The following is a 20,870-nucleotide window of genomic DNA, read 5'->3' as shown; positions in this document are numbered from 1 at the left end:
CTGTGGGAAGAAATAGCCAGGGACTTGTTATGGCTTGGCTAGGCTTGATAGCCTAGTACCAATCTATAAACAGCAGTACAATTCAGGTTGCTGTGTAGTGAGTACAGGACACACAGACACACACACAGACGCCTACACCTAGATGCTTTGTCACATGACTGATAAATAAAAAAAGAGCAGGTAAGCCAGTTCACAGACAAGACAAAATCTTTAGTAGTTGAGTGGATTCCCTTGAAGACAGTGTTGATAATGTAAGTTACTAGATGAATAATTTTGTCATCCACCTTGTGTGTTGTCGCATGCTGCTGAAGTTTGCAAATGTCTGAATGCTAGGTTTACAAACAGTGTAATTTTTACTGACTAAACTTGTTAAGTTAATTTGATGTGGGTGTGGCATCATGATAACCTACTTGTAAAGGTCTGCATGCACTTGTTTTTGTTTTTAAGAGCATTTTTATTAACATTAAAAAGTGACATGGGTTTCAAACCATATTAACTTAATTGTATACTCTGGAAGTCTGATGTGCCAGTTTTAGTTCTAATCTGGGAAAGGTAATGCTATCACTTAACATAGATCCAACATTGGAAAGTAGGATCTGTGTTAAGTGATACCACTATCTTTCCAATAATCTTTTTGGTTGATATTGCCAGGTTGTAGGTGCTGGTTCCATGGGATAATGATCTTACTGTCACTATTTAAAGGTAGATACACTGCTTTTCATTGTAGGCCACCTGACATATTGTAGTTATTTTATTTGTATTTCTTAACTAGGGTAGAGCACTGATCTCTTTTTGGAATTTTTTCAAGCTTTTCTCAGGAACATTGAGTGGTCAAGTGACTTGCTCAGAGTCATACACACAATAGAAGCTGAGGGAATCGAACCTTGGATTACAGGAAACCGCTTGTTTAACAGCTCCTTAATCCTCTGAAACAGCTTCCAAACTGTAGTTCTCAATGTTGAATGAGAAAAGGCAGTCAAGACAGTAAGGCCATTGTGGAAGTGGAGATTCCATGGAAACACAAGTGAGAGGCAGTAGAGCAGAAGGGAGAGATGGTCCAGTAGTTACGTTTCTTTTATCGGAGTCGTAGTGTGTGGAAAGGCTGTGGTCAGTGTGGTACTTTTTGTGATGCTCAGAAGCAGATAGTTCAGTTAAGTTTATTTGGCCGTTATAAAAATGCTGCTTGTAAAGCAGTGTTTCACATTCTGTTAGCCAAATATAAAAAGAAATGTTGAGCAGCCAGGAAATGCATACTTCTTAAGAATACCTCATTAAGTGGAATGTCCCTTATTTTACATCTATATGGTATGTTCCACATTGAGAAGCTCTATGTTACAGTCATTGTTAAGAATGTTATAACTTTTATATTAAAAGGTAAATAATTCTTAATTATATTAACTTAACAAAAGAAAATTACTTTTTATAAGTTGAAAGGAAGCAGTCTGCTTCTGAATGACACAAAACCTTACCACACTGACCACAGCCCTTCCAGGCCACTACCGCAAGCATCAGTGCTGTGAACTTCCTAGTTGAAGTTGTTAGTGTTTCACATTTTACTCCTTTGGTCTATATTTTGAGCAGTAGTGTTGCAGCACAGTTTGGAGATGGAAGGTTGAGAGCTGTGGGGGAAGGTGCATTGGATAGCTAACAGAATAATGACCAGAATTGAGTGATTGTGGATGTACGGAAAGACTGTTGAGTACTTGATGCTTGCATGTTGAGTGAAAGAAGGAGGAAAGAGAAGGTTGAAGAGCAGGAAAGAGCAAGGGAGGGCTGTATTTGACAGCTTGTGGGAGGTGATTCTAAAACATTATCGTTTCAGAGACTGTAGCTAGCTGTTTTGGAGCATGAGGTGTAAAATGCAGATCAACAGAGGGGGCTCACTGATGCCTTGGACACTAGGGCAGATTCTGACATATGACAGGGAATGCACTGTGAGCTCTGAAATACAGTTCCTGTGTTCCTGCAGTACATTTGACCAGAACTACCATAAAAAGGGGGTTGACCCTTAAGACACTGACAGCAATTTGGAAATGCAGCTGAGTGAGAGTGTATTTTGAGAAAGCCTTTTGAAAGCTAGATGAGCTTATAAACGTTTTAGACATAAACTAGCAAGGAGAGCTCTCTGTTCTGAGCATAACACAGGCAGATACAGTAAAGAATGTGTGTTTTTTTAATAAATGCTTGGAAAAAGGTTGAAAATTTGAGGAGGACTATTGCAGCTGCTTTTGAAAGGAGATGCTGTGTACTGGAATTGTCCTCCCCTACTTCACGTGCAAGTATAAGGACAGTGTGGAAGCTTGTTGGAATGAGTGCGTAGTACTTATTCCCTGTGCTGAAGGAGCTTTGGAGCACTGAGTCTAAAGCTAAAACTGTTGTGTCTTTCGGCTTTTCCTGGTTAGGGGTCGCAACAGCGGAACTCCGGTCCGCTAATGATTGGCAGTAGATTTTTACTTGCCAAGTTGCCGGCCCTGACGCACAACCTTCAACGAAGGTACGCCCATTCACGCATGTCTCCACACAGAAGACGCTATAGCTGAGAATCGAACAGGACAACGTCTTACTGTGAGGCGACAACCCAAAGCTAAAACTAACAGTCTTTTTTCAGCCTATTTATTTCTTTTTGTTGACCAAGAAAGTTCAATTGGGATAGAAATGCCCTTTTTCAGCAGAGGCCCAGGGAGAAAAGCCCCACATTTACATGCATAAGTTATGTGTTCACAATACATAGACATTTTATTACATCATTTTACATTGCAGGTAGTATTGTATCTTGGATTACTATAGAATGCAAGTAAGCATGGTAGTTAGCTGTTAAGAAAAGTGCTGTGTTCAGAAAGGAAAAATGCCTTTTCCATTTGTTTTATTTACATTTGCATTCAGTTTTGTAGTTATGGAGTTGGAGGTAAAATGACAGAGAAAAAATAAACCAGTTGCTGAGACTGAGGAGAGGAAGAGCAATAGAGAAGTATTGATTGATTGTTACAGTTGAAGAGAAAATTGGAATTGTACTAAGCTCGTCATTGTGACAGTTTCCACACGTGATGAGTTAGGAAAAGGGGGGACATATGGCTTTGTCCAGCTTGTGTGCTGGAAACTGGCTTGTAGGTACTCAAGTAAAAGTTTGTGCTGTTTTATACTTCCTGTCTGCTGTACTGAAAAGTTAATTTGAGTTTCTCCTGCCTTTTTAAGTTGAAAGGAAGCAGTTTTGAGTTTCCCTGTTAACACTGAGTTAAAGTAACCCAAGTTTGTCTGAAGTGCTGAAGTGAATCAGTGTTTAAAGGACAGGAATGTATGCCTTGCCTGCAGTATCTGAAGTATGAATTATAGAAAATTAGAATGTTTCACTAATAACTTTATCACAAGATGGAAGACGGTAGGGTGGGTCTTTTGATGCTTCTTTGGATTTGGAGAGCAAATTTTAAGTTTTTTCATCATTTACACCTAGCAGCTTACAGTATGGGACTGCTTCAATTCGAGTGGTATTTAAGGAGTGAATTTTGAAATGTGGTTTATTTACCGTATGCCCTTTTGGGAGAAAAAGTACGAGTTTAGTTTTATTGGGATTAAGAAGCAATTGTGAGTTGTTTAACCAGAGTGAGTTCAATAGATGAAAAAGCTTCTTGGGTCATGAGTTGCAGGTCAGGTAGGTTATTTGATGAGCAAATAATAGTTGAGTCATCGGCATATTGGATTAGTTTGGATTTTTTAGTGGATAAATACAGATTTATAAAGATGTTGAGCAGAAGGGTCCCAAGGATGGATCCTTGGGAACCCCAGTAATGTTTGCTAGAAAGAAAGAGCCATGGCATTTGAACCATGCAAGGGAGGATGATGTGAGACCAAGAGAGGAATGTTTGTATACTAGCTTAGTATGGGAGACTGTATCATATGCCTTAGAAAGGTCTAGAAATAGTGCAGAGACAAGTTGACTAGAGTCTCTACCATAATTTGTGGTATCCATGAAGAGGTTGATGTGCTATGATGCTGTGTTGGGAACAGTAGTGTGTTATGGACAAGATAATTTAATGAGTTGCAAATGGATGCATTTTTCAAGTATTTTGGACAAAGGTGATAGGATGGCAATGGTGCAGTAGTTGATGTTGAGATGGCACGATGTTGGTTTCCCTGCTACTAACACTTTGCTGTTAAGTGTCTGTAGTGGCTCAGTAATTACTCTTGAGGTATCAGACTTTAGATTATAAATGGACTGTTCGTCCCATACAAATTAAAGGTGATGCAGAGCCTATTACAGTCTAATAGTAACACATGCCATCGTTGTCTCCATTTTTTTGACTCCCCACAGCAGACAATCAGCTGCTGCTTGTCCACTGGATCTACAGACCACCTTAGGCTCCCCTGGACTAATTTCTGACCCATGTCCAGGGCTGATGAGGTCAATGACCCAGGACAGTATCACACTGCTGCCAGGGAGTGTGTGTTTTTTTTTTTCGCTTCTATTTTTCCCACGCCACATGTACCCACCAGCACTACAGCATCCCTCTCAACCTGCTGACATTAAAAGTAAGTGCAAAAGCCCTCGGAAATGAAAGTGCATCCAACCAAAAATCTGGACATCTAATTGACATAAAATTTGAATATCAAATAGCACATAACTGCTCCCTCTTCCAGTAAGAATGTGGGATACTACTCGGAACACAAATTAAAAAAAAAGTTTGACAAAAAAATTATGGAAAAAATATAAGCATGTTATCAGAGAGACAATGTAAAATCTGTAGACTTTAATAAACTGTATTGCAAAATTCTACCACACAGTCTTTTTTTATTTCTCCGTCATAAACAGTGATGTAAGATGTGTGTCCTTTTTCTTTATTGGTGCCAATAGTATGCAGGTCATGCAGTGTGGTTTTCTGTGTACTACACAGCTTCAAAAGTCATGTGTGATGAAGAGATTCGGAAGATTGTGTGAAGGGTTAAAGTAAGCCTGAAAATAGAGAGACCACTCCAAAAACGGGTACATCGTGTGCAGGAGTAAATCTGGCATGAAAATAGGAGCATTCCTTACGGACTGTTGAAAGTTTCACCGGTCTCCACTAGGGAAATCTAATGGTAACAACCTATCCCAAATGCATGTACACCCTATATATCATGCTAGACCTTATTGCTGGCATATTGTAGCTAGTTTTGTGGAATACAGTTTCCGACAGTTGTGAGTCATCTAAGTAATGTTGCAGTCTGAGGCTACAGACTAGATAGCCTTCAAGAGTGCTAAAGTCAGGGATTTGATTCCAAAAAAGAGAAGTAAAGATGAACATAATCAGTATAGGTGTGATAATACTGTACCCTTCTTTGTCTAATGACTTTCATTAGAAGGAAATATACTGTGTGTGTGTGTGTGTGTGTGTGTATGTGTGTGTATATATATATATATATATATATATATATATATATATATGTGTGTATATGTATGTATGTATGTATGTGTGTATATATATATATATATATATATATATATATATATATATATATATATATATATATATATATATATCTATAAAAGGATTCGAGTCCCACAGGCCAAAGGGAAGTTGTAGGTACACTAGCCAGAAACTACTGCTTGAGTGGACCAATGGAGGTAAGAGGGAAAACATCCTGAGAACAGTGGACAGAAGTTGCTGTAGGTCTACATGTGCTCCGTCAGTATGCCATGAACCAGTGTCAGACCCGTTTCCAGTAGGTTCATAGGCAAGTCTAGGCTAGCTGCCATTGAGGAACATTTAAAGTCTAGTCAGTTTCCCTTTTTGTGTTTTAAATAACATATCCCATTTGGTTATAGGCTGGCTTTACCCATTCCTTGGTTGATAATTTACCCTTAATAAGAATAGCTAGGATCATACCATAGATAATTTGAGGGGACCCGTACAGGGGATAAAGCATTAAGGGGCTGCCTCTGTCCATTAGTAGTACAGGTGGCATTCATGCGGAGCGGACAGTGGATTGGTGCAGTGGTTAACATTGTTGCCTCATGGCAAGAGGTTCTCCGGTTCAATTCTCGGCTAGGGTGCCTTCTGTGTGGAGTCTGCATATCCTCCTGCGTTCGTGTAGGTTTCCTCTGGGTGCTCCTCTTTCCTCTCTGTTACAAAGACATGCATCTTGAATTTTTCTCCCTGGGCCTCTGCTGAAAATTGGCTTCATTCCAAGTCGGACTTTCCCGATATAACGAAATGTTAAATAAGTAAATAAATTTACTATTTCCCATCCATAGAGCTAAGTTGCTGTTGAAAATATACTGGGATGAACTTTGCTTTGTGTGGATGGGGAGTGTGTTCCACAGCAGCAGTATCCTCTGCGAGACATCCATGTCCCTCAAAACCATACTGTTGATGTTGCAGAAGGGGTTTAGATCCATAGACTGAGCATTTTTGATGCCTTTGACTTGCAGCAATTCCAGTAATGGGTTGGAGGATGGCTTGTGTAACAGACACAGGTCACCTCTTACCAGTCTGTAGGATACCCAGTATAGTTACAGGGTTTTGAGTCTGTCCATGTAGGACATGTTGTTTAGGCCTTATATCCTTTACTAAGGTATCTCTTTGGGAGTTCCAGTGGTTGCATGTTTCTGGACAGATACGTGCCAAAGGAAGCATTATATTCAATGATTGCCCTAATGAGGGCTGAGTAAAGGGGGGGGGGGCAATGACATCCCTAGATCTTGACACAATCCCTTTTTTTATAAGCTGTGCAATATATCTAAGGAATTTATCCCAATAGACAGACACATGTTGGTCAAATGTTAGTTCACATAAGTTCCCAAACAACTGGGTCAACTGTTAGGGGCATTTTTGTCAATGTGGTAGTTCCCTGGGGTAAATGACTTCCCCAAAGGGTACAGTGATGCATTTTTAGTCATTTAGTGTCGGTCCATGATTTTGGCACCAATTATTTGAGGCAAACCTTCCTGCAAGATGGCTAAGTTATTTGGGGATTCAGTGACCGCTTTTAGATTGCAGTCATTTTGCAGACTTAGTCAGCCAGAGCCCTTTGGTATTGACTTTTATGTCAGAAAAGTAGAAGCCAAACGAGAGGTCCCAGCCCAGAATCCTGGGGATAAATCAAGGAGAACCAAAAAGAATAGGTAGATTTCACAGGGCTGCATAGGGAATTAAATGGTTCAGGTAGAGATATAAAAGAAGCTAAACAAAGTTTAAGCTCTGGGAGTAACTGTAAGAGTAACTATCTTGTGTTTCATATAACTTTATGTAGTATGGAGGTAATTCTTATCTTGTGCGAAATTCTGTTTTGCTCTGTTGGTCAGATCTGATTAATCTGTCTAGCATCTGATTTTTTCCTGGGTAGAAGAAGATTTGTTTAATTAGTTTTGTTTACCAGGTTAGTCCTACTAGGTATGAGCTATTTTCAGGGAAGACCTGAGATAGTTGACGCATGTGTGGGGGCAACTGGGCTAGGACAGCAGGGGAGTTCTCCAGCTGTATTTAATAACTGCTGCAAAATCTTTGTATATTCACTTGATCTACCACCAGCTGGGGAAGATGGGACCTCAGCATGGCATTTAATTTGAAGGACTGCAGCACCCTCCTTGCTGCAGTATGGTGTCAATACTGGAGTATGAGCCCAAGCAGCTGGTATGATGAAACTTACTGCTGTCTGATCTTTGCAGCATCAGTGCTGAGGGTGCTGTTCATAAAATGCCGATACTGTAGTATTTTTACATATACGAACATAGATTATGGCAAACTTATAGGTGTGTTTTTCATACATGTCTTCAAAATGCTTTCACTCAGTATTTCATCCATTTCTTACAATGGTCCGGCCAACATTTGGTTTCCACAGTAAATCTATACTTCAGCAGATGCATCGATGGACCTTTTGCTTATCCACAAAATGAAAAGCATCAGAACTACTAGATCCAATAACTTAAATTTTGCTTATAAATTGGACATGTCGGAGGGACAGGTATGTGTCTGAGAGAATTCTCATTTTCTGGAGTAGGCCTCCCATTAATGTGCTGTAAAACCCTTCCCTAACCTTATTCAAGTGTAACCTGTACCAGTGGCTGAACAACCGGATATCCACCCTTGGCCTGACACCTGTGTTTCTGAGGGACAGAAATCCTGCCCTAACATATACCCCCTTAAAATAACCTCTAAAGCATGATAACTTATGAGAGACATTTGGGTTGCATGTCTAGGCATGTAAAGGCCCCAGTGGTTGTTCACCTCATGTACACTTAAGAACCTATAAGAATAACAGATGTCTGGAAGTTAAAGTGAACACTACCCCTTCTGTTTCAGCCTTCATTTTGTTTGTAATTCTCTTAGGGCTGTCTTCTCTTCTGTTACCTCTGACATTACTCAGCTAAACGCTGTGCTGCGTGTTGATGATATGATTGCAGAGTGAAGGATACATATATTATTTTTCTCACTTTTATAGTATTGTCTCTTGCATTTTGCATCAGCTGAGCCCTGACCTCTAGCATCTCTCCTCAATCTCCAGAACCACGACTAAGGGGGAGTAATAGATTATTACAACACGCTATGTATGTTCAGCAGTACCTACATTTGGTCAGTTTTTCCAGGACCAAATCCTCTGTGTTGGTATCGCTCCTAGATTTATACTTCTGCTCTCAAATAAAACAGTTCCACTTTTGATGGTGTACCCATTGCTGATTTGCAGCGTTCATGTGTCCTGGCATTTGGATTAACAATGCCTTTCTCTTTCATCTCCATAATGATGATGTCTACAGGATTATCTTTTTTTTTTTTTATCATCTCACCTGAAGCACAAATGTCAGTCTTTGAAGAGGGAGAGCTGTCTTCCTGTTCTCTCTTGATTTGCTAATATGTGTTAATCTCTTATTTTTGTAGTAGTGTACCATAACTACTGTCCCCAACTACCAAATATGATATGATTTACTTTACAAAATAAATATGTGCTGTAACCTGTCATATGTGCTGTAACCTGTCATATCTGTGTTTTTTATGGCTTGAAATCCCAAAAGTAGTGTCTTCCTTTCCTGCATACTCCAACAAAAGCTAATTCAAGAGTACACGGACATGTGTGTGTGTGTGTGTGTGTGTGTGTGTGTGTGTGGTGCTCCTTTTTTGCAATCCTTGTTGATGTACATTTTCTTCAGTTTGTTTTTTCTTCCACTTTCCTTTTTTGCAATCCTTGTTGATGTACATTTTCTTCAGTTTGTTTTTTCTTGACATTTTTGAGCGTTGCACATCTTCCACTTTCCTGAAGAAAATGTTAACTGCAAATATAGTTTTACCTTTTAACTGCTTATTTTTCTGGGTATCACAAGTCCACTCTTATCTTCGATTTATTACTGTTGGTTAAATTTCATAAGTATAATTGCAGTAGAGAAGTAGTCCTTAAAAGATTTTATCATTTTACTCCAAATGAAGTACTTTTAGAAGTTCAGGAGTCTGAACTACAGGTTTCCATGGCGGAACCTTATAAGACTGAGCACCAGGGTCACCTTTTTGGGCAGTATTTCACTTGATCTCCTTTAATGTCAAGGTGAATTATAGAAGACTGGCTGAGGAGATTCGTGTTATATCAGCTGAAATACCTTCTGTACCATTCATAGTACCGTGTAGTTGCAAGGTAGATCCTGATCAGCCATCATCTGTGAAGGTTTCTTATAAATTTAAAATGAACTAGGAGCCACTGTCCTTTGGCTGTTGAAGACCATTCAAATAAATTGGATGAGTCTGTCTTACAAATCTCTTCTTACCCCCTTTGATTATTATAGTTGTCATTCAGTGTTTTATATGTCCTAGTAATTATTCCTTTTTTAACAGCAGCTTCTGTTCTATTTTCAGCTAAAAACTGTACCAGAGCCTGTCTTTTGCTTAAGATTCCTCTATCCCTTTCTGTTTGCCTATACTGTCATGTCAACCCCTGGTAGGGAAGTCGGTCTCTAGTCTGCAGTTCAAACATTTTCTTGGCCTCAGCCCACTCTTACTTTTCCCTCTCTAATTATTTGCTTCCAATACCTTGGTACCTTTGCCAGGTTTCTCTAGTAAATTCCAGCCCTCTCTTGTCTATTTTCTGGTCCCCTGCATGCAGGCATCCTTACTGGCAAAATCTCATTTCTCCATCCATGTGCTGTCTTAGTTCTTACAATACTTCCTGCTGCCTATGAGTGTAATATTATATATGGTTATTATTATGCTTGAGTATCTGCATCCAAAATCCCCCTCACTCTTTTTTTAGTTCTTGAACTTGTTCCCACTTCATCCCTTTCCATTTTGAATTATAACCTTCTGTTTGTGTTATGTATGTGAGCCTTAACTGTGTAGCTGTAAATATCCTTTCAAATCTGGTAATCCTAAAGCATCTTTTCTTATTGGCAGGATCAACCTATCCCAGTTAACCCTTGCCCACTCACCCTCCCAGATACTCTGTCAAGTCTTTATTAATTATTGTCCACAGCTTCTCTTCAGGTTAATAAAAGTATGCCTGACCCTCTTTTAACAGTAAAGGGGAATAATAACAGTTTCACTGTTTGCGTCTTAATATGTATATCCATGAACAAGAGCTTCCAGTTTCTCTTTTTTTTTTTTTTTTTTATTATCTTTTGTTTAGTCTATTCCCACATATCCTTAACTGCCATAACAGAAACATTTTTAACCCATACTTCTGAATACTTAATCTCATCATATCCACATAAATATGGGTATTGCTGAACATATTCTTATGTCGGTATGTAGTTTATAGCTATAGTCTTTTTGGAATATAAATTTAGAAGATAAGGCAAAGACTTAAAACTGTCTCAAAATGTTACCCAGTACTGAGATGTTCTTTACTGGATTTATCATGTACAAAAAATATCTTCTACAGATAAAGGCAACTTTTTTTGATTACCATGTCAATGATATACTTGCATTTCAGAGTCCCTTATTTTTTTAGCCAGTGGATCTAAATGTAAGGAAAATAGTAAAGGGAAAAGAGGAAACACCCCTACCTAGTTCCTCTGTTCAAACACAACTTATCAGAGGGGGAATCCCCCCCCCCCCACACTCAAATTTCACTTCTGATCATTCACATATCCTCCTAATTAACCATATTATTTTATCAGGGAATGCAAGTGCTTCCTTTGACCTACTTTAATCAATCTATCTCTGTCAAATGCTTTCTCCACATCAAGACTCGCCAATAGTAGTGGTATTTTCTAACTTTCTGGTTACCCCTGGATCATCATTGTTTTATTAATTTATCTGCCCTAGGGCATTTATAAGCCTAGCCAGAGTGTATTTGGCTTCCGCCTCCCTATTAGATTAGCCTACTGTGCCTTTGTAAAGTGGGTCACAGAAGGTACACTTTTAAGATTAGTTTACTGTGCCTCTGTCTAGCAGGGACACAGAAAAGATCCCAGGGGTGAATTTGCGATTTCCCATCCACACGTCCAGATTTCGCTTGAAGAGGGTTAGCGAGGGGCTATGTCTAACATGAATTGGGATTCTATTCCAGAGTTGGGGGAGCCTCTGGGAAATGAATCTGTCCCTCCAGCATGTCCTATTTATTTTTGTGCTGAGGTTTAGGTCCCTGGAGCGTGTAGCTCTAAGGGACTTGGATTTTTTGAGGTGGAGCATGTCCATTAATTCTGGGTTTGACATGGCTTTGTACGTCAGGCATAGATCGCCTCTGAGTAGGCGGTAAGCAACTGAGTAGAGCTGGATTTTCTTTAGTCGAGCTTTTTTAACAAGAAATATCTTAATAATCACCTATGATGTAGGCAGTCATACATTTTATATAAATGAAAACAAACCATAATAACATAATGTTAGTTGCAAACATTATAGATCACAAACCATGTTGACATAATTTTACTTGCAAACATTGTGTATTACTTATCTGTCCAGTAATTGTCAGTCGAACATTACATAACTCATTCACATCCTACCTTCTTTTGAACCTCTTTTCTCTTCTGCATGTATTGTTTCCACAATTCCCATTTTTTCTGTGTAATTTGCCCCTACACTTTTCTAAAGTTCCCAATTCCGGTTGTTTTATCTCTGTTACTGTATTCACTTATTCTAGTACAGTTGGTTTAGACTTTGATTTTCATTTTCTAGTAATTGCTTTTTTGGCAGCCACAATAATTTAGATGCAGAAAGGGCTTTATTATGTCTAGGCAGTTCTGATTGTGTATTGTAGCTCAAAAAATCATTTCCTTTAGTTACACCAATTTGTTTACCCAGTATCTCTGGCAGAGTAGTCTGCAAGGAATCCGTCAAGTCTGCCAGCTCATTGCACTCCCAGAAAAAAATGTTCTTTCACACATTCAACATTTGTTGTCTACCTGATGAAAAATTGAGTCTATTTGATGTATAAAAATACCTGTGTCAACATGTAAGCACCGATCATAAATCTAGACTTTGTTGCTTATTTGGGAGACATATCCTACCATTGTTTCTTTGTGAATTGCTTATTCAGTCTCTCTTCCCAATCCTTTCTAACCTCCACTGATTTGATTCTTTTGTATGCTGTACTAATTTTTCCTTTTAACAACAGCTTCTGTTCTAAGTTCTACTGAAAACTCTGCCAGTGCTGTTTTTTGCTTAGGATCCCCCTGTTTATTTCCCTTTGCCTATACTCTAATATCAATCATTGATAGGGAAGGCAGTCTTTAGCTTGCAGTCCAAATAAGTTATTGGCCTCTTCCCATTCTATAGCCTTTCCCTCTATAATTATTTGCTCCCAATACCTTAGTTCTTTTGCCAGTTTTCTCTAATAAATTCCAGCCCCCTTTTGCCTATTGTCTGTGTCCCTTATTGCAGTCATCCCTATCAGCAGAATCTCCTTTCTCCATTCCTTTGTTGGCTTAGTTCTGAAAATACTTTCTGCTACTTTATGAATGTAGTGTGGTTATTGTTAATTCTCCTTAAGGATCTGCATCCAAAATCCAAGTCTGTTCTTGTTTCTTGAGCATCCTCCCATTTCATCATGAACCCTTTCCACTTTGAATTATATGTTTCTGCTTGTGCTATGTATAGGAGCTTTAACTGTGTAGCTCTGAAGTACCCCTTCAAGTTGGGTAATCTGTTTATCCCACTTGACTACTGCAGTCTTCCCCTCACAGATAAAATCCTTCAACTGTTTATTAATTGCTATCCACAACTTCTCTGGTTGATGCCTGACCTATGAAACTAAAGGGACTAGAAACATTTTAACTGCTTGTGTCTTGCTGTCCATATCCATGTCACAGAGCTTCCAATTTCTCAGTTTTTGTATTATCTTCTGTTTAGTCTCTTCCAACATATCTTTAGCTGTCATACCTTTTGTATCTGAAAAAAGTTTTGAAACTGCCTCAAAATGTTCCACAACACTGACATGTCCTTTTCTGATTTTATAAGATATAAAATTAATGTCGTGCAAATACAGGGAGCTTTTCTTGACTACCATAGAATTATATCCTTGAATATCGGAGTCTCTTATTTTCTTTGCCAATAGTTCTAAATGTAATGCAGATAACAAAGGAGAAAGAGGATACCCCTGCCTGGTTATTCTTTTCAAAGAGAAATTATCAGAGGAACCCACTCGCCTTAATTTTTGCCTCTGATCCTTCATATATTCTCCTAAATTAACTTTATACTTTTAATCAGAGAATGTAAATGCTTCCATACCCAGCTCATAATCTCCCAGGTTATTCTGTCAAATGCTTTGTCTGCCTCAAGTCCTACCAACAACAGTGTTTTTTTCCTCACATTCTGCTTCCCTTTGGATCATCAGTATTCTTTTAATGCTGCCAAATGTTTGCCTCCCCTCCACAAAACCACATTGATCCATATCTACCAATTCTTGCATCACCTTTGCCATTTTTTCCGTCATTATAGACACAAACACTTTATAAGCATTGTTTAGGATCAGCATGGGTCTGTATGAAACCAGATCCGATGGGTCTTAACGTCACCGCCACTTTCTTTCAGGATGTTGGAGCTTCTTCTCTTCTTAAAATACTGTTAAACAAAACCTTCCAGAACTTTATCAGTTTTTCCCTCCTAGCTTCCAAACTTGCACAGGAATACCTTCTGTTCCTGGGGACTTTCATGTGGATTAGTTATACATCAGTATTTTTATCTCCTCTCCTATCCTATTTGTTGGTAATTGAGCCTCAGCTACTTCTAACCTTGTCATAGTTAATTCTTCCATAAACATCTCCATTTCTACTCTTCTTGATTTCCATATTTTTCTGCTTTATACAGACTTTCATAAAATTTCCAAAATATGTCTAGTTACCTCTACAGGATCTCTTGTTATCTTCCTTTGTTATAGGCTCCTCAAGCTTGGTGACATACCTACTTGTCTGAGCATTGTGCTAGAAGTTTTTATACTCTAGAGTTATCAAAAACAGTTGCTTAACAGCACTCTGTCTAAACTCATGCATATTATCAAGATAATTCCTTATTTTCTGTTTAGCATTCTGCAGTTACTCCTCCTCTTGTTTTGTGAGAATTCCCCCTATTCTGCAATGCTTTAACATTTGTTCGTCCCTCTAAATAATTCTTGTTGCTTCTTAACCACATCTTTTATTTCCACCCTATTTTTAAGCTTCACTTTAATAATCCCACACCTTAGTTATTATTCAGAAGAAATTTCTGTCTTTTCTAATAACTCCCAAATTTTCCAATTCCTTAAATTCGTCTCTCTTCAATAGATAGGTGGGAGAATGCCAGTGTCTCACTTTTTATTTCATTGCACTGCATTTTTATTTTAGTTATTATTGGCACATGATCTGAAGTAGTTAATGGATGCTAAGTGCGCTTGTTCTGTGAAATATAAGTTCTTGTCTAGCCTAGCCCAGATTTATATCTTTAGGGAATTTGACTTGATTTAAATTGACTCTGAACTCCTACTACTGATCTTCCATACCGAATATTTTCATAAATGTCTTTAAAAATGTACCCTTCTAGACCTCCCAAACATGTCTTCCCTGCTGCAAGTCAAATTCCAGTCACCACCTATAAGTAATATTCCCTGCTGAAAGATGATTATTTCTTCCAGATTTTTCTTAAGCTCCATTATAGCAGTTTTAGGTGGAATATGAATACATGTTAATGTAATCTTCCTCACTTGCCAATAGCCTCGTAGTACTACAAATCATTATCTTTTTTTTTGTCCTCCACTATCACTGTTGGAGCTCCTCTTGCAATTCAAGTACTCCTCTTTTCCTTTGTCTCCTGTATTCTGCAGAATAACCGTCCTGAACACCTTTTTATCAAATTGACATGTTCAGTTCTTTTACAGATGTGTCTCCTGTAGCATAGCTATTTGCAGTCTAGGTATTTTAACACAGTTCATTACTCTCTTTTTTTTCTGTATACATTTGTGAGACCATTAACATTTTAAAGGTAATATAGAAAGTGTCATTATGTTAAAAAGTTATTGTTCCCACCTTTTATGTGTAAAAGATTTAAGCGTCTAGTTCCAGCTTTTGTGTTTACATGCATAATGTTTGGCAGGTTGATCTTTTGTACATTTGTTTTTTTGTCATATCCATTTGAGCCCATGTCCCATCTTACAAAACTTTCTCTTTTATTGAAAGCCATAAAAAAATACACCCCTAAAACCTATTAACTTAATTAACACTAGCACACAAAACTATTGAAGTTTTATCATCTAATTGGAACAATTGTCCCAGACTGACAGCCACACTGACAAACTTGGGTTAACCTAAAAGGAAGGCTATCCATGCTAAGACACATGGTATAGCCTATGCCTCTACTAAGTGCTGACTGGTTTTGTCTTCTCTTTGTTGCTCTCCCAGATTAGGGAAAACAGTTGAATGCTTTCAGAAAACATTATCTCATACCCATTGAAAGAAAGAAAGTAGTAGTATGTTTTTTTTTATTACCCTTTATCAGATTATCTCCATGGAGATATGAGGACCAGATATAGAATTGCTTCTACAAAAAATATTTATTTAATAGAGGAAAGTTCTTCTTTATTTATTTGCTTTCTCTTAAAACTTATTAATATATCATTGGCAAAAGAAACGCACCAGCCTTCTCCTCTAGACCACAACTGAAATGACCGGACTGGAAACAGCACAGCTGAATAAACGAGTATAATTTAATTTCTAAGAACTTTCGCCTTCAGTAAATTATATTTATTTATTCAGCAGTGCTGTTTCCAGTCCGTTCATTTCACTTGTGGTCTGATGTGTTTCTTTTGCCACTGGAGTTTCCACTTACATTGGGCAACATATGAGTGGTTGTTACTAGATCAAGCCAAGGACCTAATCCAGTCATTCCCTATGCAAGAATGAGAAAAAAGTACATCTGCTTTTCTTATCATGCTCTTTTTCCCATACTTTTTTTTTTTTTTTTATATATATATATATACAGCACAGTACCTACATTTCTTAAAACTGAAGAAGGAAAAAGAGAAAAGAAGGAAAAAGAACAGGGAATCCTGTTTAATTTAATATCCTTGTTACATTTGAAAATAACTGAGAAAACTTTACTTTATAGCATGCAGATTATATCATGTGTAATAAAAAAAAATACTATTGTAATAGGCACACAAGGCTATTGGATCTTGGAATTGTGGCTTAGGCAAGGCTCTTTTCTTTTCCCAGCTCAAGGAACAAGACAAGGCTCACTGGACATCACCACAAGGATAACAAACAGGAAAAAGTACTAAGCAAGACCATGCAATGAAAAGAAGCGCACACCACTTCAACTCCTCCTAGCACCTCACATCTCCTCTGGTATACATCTGAAAGAGCAGTTCCGGGGCTCCCTGGCACAGAACTCCCGGCAGCACTCAGGGTACTACATGCTCATTACCTCCACCTTAATTACCTCCACCCACAAAGGGACTGGGAATCCCACAAAAAGGGAATACCACCTTCAGGGGCAGGTGGCAAAGCACGAGCATCCAGGGAAGCAACCAGTGCAACAGAGAGTCCATCCAAATGCAACTAACACTGGCCCTTCCCAACCCCACACTCCCCTGGGCCAGACCCCACCTCCCCAACCCTTTGAACCCCAACATCAGCCTTCCTAAGGAACACTGGAAAATATGAAGGTCTCTCCAAACACCCATATATAGACACAACTACTGGAGCAAAACACACTGCACCAACCACTCCAGCCCATTCTTAGAAAATTATTGGAACCTGATTTTTAAAAACATGGGGATGTCCACTCACTTGTTAACACTCCACAACATGGGAAAACAATACTACACTGGGGACTCTATGCGCCACTGAGAAGTGCAACCCACTGCAGAAAGATCCCAGATCATACCAATCTCACTCTAACATCATCACTCCAAGCCCACCCCCCTCCAGAAAACCCCACAGTGAAAAACTAAAAGCAAACTTCACACTCCTCAAAATCCTCAAATCCTCAATCGAAAAGCCCCCCGCAACAGAACCGGGAAATAAATACCAGAACCATAGAATCAACAAACTGGCATTCTGAACACCTTCAGGGAATGCTCATGTCATGATTCCCAAATAAACCCCAACCCAACAACCCCAATAGAACCGTCCTGTCTGGTGGACCCAAAATGGAAAAAACCCAAAATAGAAGGAGGAAGCTCAAGCAAGATGGAAATCCCAAAAAGCAAAGAAAAATCACTGATCAGTATAGCAAAAAAACGGGCACACATAAAATTGTCACAGGCAGGCAATCTAAGAGAAAATGCTTAAACCTTTATCATTGAATAAACTAATAATACTATGGAACCTGCATGGGTGGTAGAACCTTGGGTATAAATTTCCAGAAAACACCAAAAAAACAAAAAATAAAAAACGACAATCACATCCACACTCCTCGCTAACATCCTAGCTGAAACTTTCAACCCCCGCTTCTCAAGGGCAAATATCTGGCAAATCAGAGTGTTGCCACGACATCTCAGCCTGACATCTCAGATGCTCCAAAACCAAAACCAAAAATCAAAAACATGAAGACAATGTCCGGAGGACGCCCACCATGAACTAAAACTACATGAAAAGCAAGAACTAAACTACAATCTAAAACAAATCTCAGCAACAGTATTGCTTAGAGCAGTATTTCCCAACAAGCAGGCGGTGCGTCGCTCCATCTGGGTCCTCAAAAGCTCCATAAGAGAAAATAGCCATCTCTGCCAAACCTAAAGCTTGGTCTGCAAAGCTATGGAAGGAGGACCCTGGATCATCATGGACCTCATAAATAAAGATATTGGGACCTAACTGGATCCCTACCCCAGTTCGCTTTTGTTTAAGGCTGATGGCCCTGGGAAACCTGATTGATTTGATTGATTTCTAAGGAAAAGGTCAGGCAGCCATTGTGTGGGGAAGGAAGTCCCAACCGCTCCACTAAAAGCCTTCGGCACAAATCCCCCTACTGGCATTATAGATAAGCCTACCAGCTTAAATATTAAATCTATGTCACTAGATGGATATGGAAACTGGCCCAGGGACCAGGAGAACCACATGGTTAGAATTGCTGGAGCCATGTGTCAGACTCAAAACCAGTTAGTGGTGTCAATAGTCCCTCTCCCTCTCCCTCTTGTTCAGTATATATATCGGAGGTACAGAGGCACAGGGAAGACTGAGGACTGTGGCTGTTCGAGATCGAACTCTGACTGGCCATGGATCGAGTCTCCATCCGACACAAGCATCCTCTCCAAAGGGCCCTCCAGAACAACAGACAGCTGGTGCCAGAGCCATGGCCTCAAGCTAATGCCAAAAAGTGTATAGTCATCCCTTTGGCAAAAACAAAGTGCCCTGATTACCACACATAGGTAATCCATTAAGTACAGAAGAAGTAGTTAGGGACCTGGGGAACCCAAGTTTAAGAACAAAATTGTGTTTTACTTGCAGTTTACGCCCTCCCTCCTCTTCCCATCTCCTAAGTGTTCTTTCATACATTAATGGCATGAGGTAGGGCATATGATTTAGAGTCCCCACAGGTTTACCAGAATCAAAAAATCCAATATTTCCAGGTCTTCTTGTTCTGGCATGTTTAACAAATATAATTAATGCTTTATAGTCCCACATTTATTTTTCATTTTCTAAGTTGCTGGTTTTGTTTGTGTTTCTCAGTTTCCCAAATCCACTGCCTGCTTCATTTCCAATGTACTCTCAGTTCCTATAGTGAGCTCTTGTGCTTTTTTCTGTCTCACAAGAATTTTCCATTGGAACATTGAAAAAGACAGACAGACTGTGCCAGTGAAACCTATCTGGTCTTTATTACCAGAAGAACAAGAAGCAAAATCTCCTTCTGTTTCACAGCTCACTTTTGTTGGACAAACATTATTTCCTCCTTAGCATGTTCTGCATCAAGAAATGATTGTCCCTACGGGTAAGAATATTCTGAAGATAGCTGGGTACAGCAGTGTGAATCTCACTCCTGCTTCTTGATTGTGCTGTTAATGTTGTCAAATGTTTGCATTCCTCCACAAAACCACATTTTTTTAGGTTGTCTGTTTTCTGCTCCACAAAACCACATTGATCCATATCTGTCAACTTTGGCAACATCTTTGCCATTCTTTTAGCTAGTATATAATGGTTTAAAATTGAAATGGATCTGTATGACGCTGGGTCTAATGGATCTTTACCATCTTTAGGTAGCATATCCACTGCAACTTTTCTTAAAAGCTGTTGGTGCTTCCCCACCTTTTAAAAAAACTGTTAAAGAAAATCTTCCAGATCTTTATCACTTTTTCTCTCCAAGCTTCTACAGGAATACCATCTGTTGCTGAATTCTTTCTCAAAGATTGATTATACATATTTTTTGTATCTCATCTCCTCCTATCTTAACTGTCAGTTGTTGAGCCACATCTCTGTAGACTCTTGGCATAGTTAAGTATTCCATAAATATTTCCATTTGTGTGTCTCTTGATTTTCACATTTTCCTGCTTTATATAAATGTCCATAAAATTTCCAAAGTATATCTAATAGTTCTGCAGGATCTCAGGTTATTTATTTTTCACTGTAGGCTTGTTAAGTTTGGCAACAACCCATTCTACTTTCTGTTGCCTAAATTGCTGTGCTAAAAGTCTTTCTGCTGTGGTGGTTTCAAAACATAGTTGCTTAACTGCACTCTTTCTAAACTCATGCATGTTATCCTGATACTCCTTTGTTTTCCATTCAGCACTCTGCATTTGTATCTCCTCTTGTTATGTGAGATTCTCTTTATTCTGCAATACTTTAAATTTTGTCAGCCCCTCTGACAAATTTGTATTGCTTCTTGACCATATCTTTCTCTTATTTTTACCGTATTTTTAAACTGTATTTTCATTTTATCCTACTCATTATCTGTAACTTCTGAAGGTATTTCTGTTTTTCTCTAATAACTCTCGAATAATTCTACTATCCATTCCTCAAATCCTCTCTTTTAACAGTTAGGTGGGAAAGCTCTAGCGTCTAATTTTTTACCCTACATTTCTATATTGGTTTTATTGGTGCATGATCTGAAGTAGTTATTGGATGTGTGTCAAAGCTTTCAGTTAAATGCTCATGTTCTTGTGAAAAAGCACAGTTTATTGTACCTTGGAGAATATGTAAATTTTGTCAAGAGTTCCTACTACTGATTTCACATCTTCCATACCAAATAGTTTCATAAATTTCTTCAGAAATTTTTCCTCTCTTGTTATGTTTTCCCTTCTGAGTCCCCAGCTATATCCTTATTGCAAATCAAGTTCTAGTCCCCACCTATAAGTAATATTCCCTGTTGAAAGCTAATTATTTCTCTCAAAATTTTCTTAAGCTCCATAATAGCAATTTTCGTGGAATAAAAATACATGCCAATATAATCCTCTCTTGCAAATAATCCCTTACTTCCACAAATCTACCACTATTTTTCCCCACCTTCTATCACTGCTGAAGCCCCTCTAGTAATTAGTGTGATTGTTTTCATTTTCCTTTGTCCCTGATATTCTGTTGA

This window comes from Protopterus annectens, chromosome 5.part0 (assembly GCF_019279795.1).
Source record: "Protopterus annectens isolate FY-2018-M chromosome 5.part0, PAN1.0, whole genome shotgun sequence".
In the NCBI taxonomy this organism is placed as follows: Eukaryota; Metazoa; Chordata; order Ceratodontiformes; family Protopteridae; genus Protopterus; species Protopterus annectens.
The sequence above is the reverse complement of the archived record's forward strand: the minus strand, read 5'-3'. Positions refer to the sequence as shown.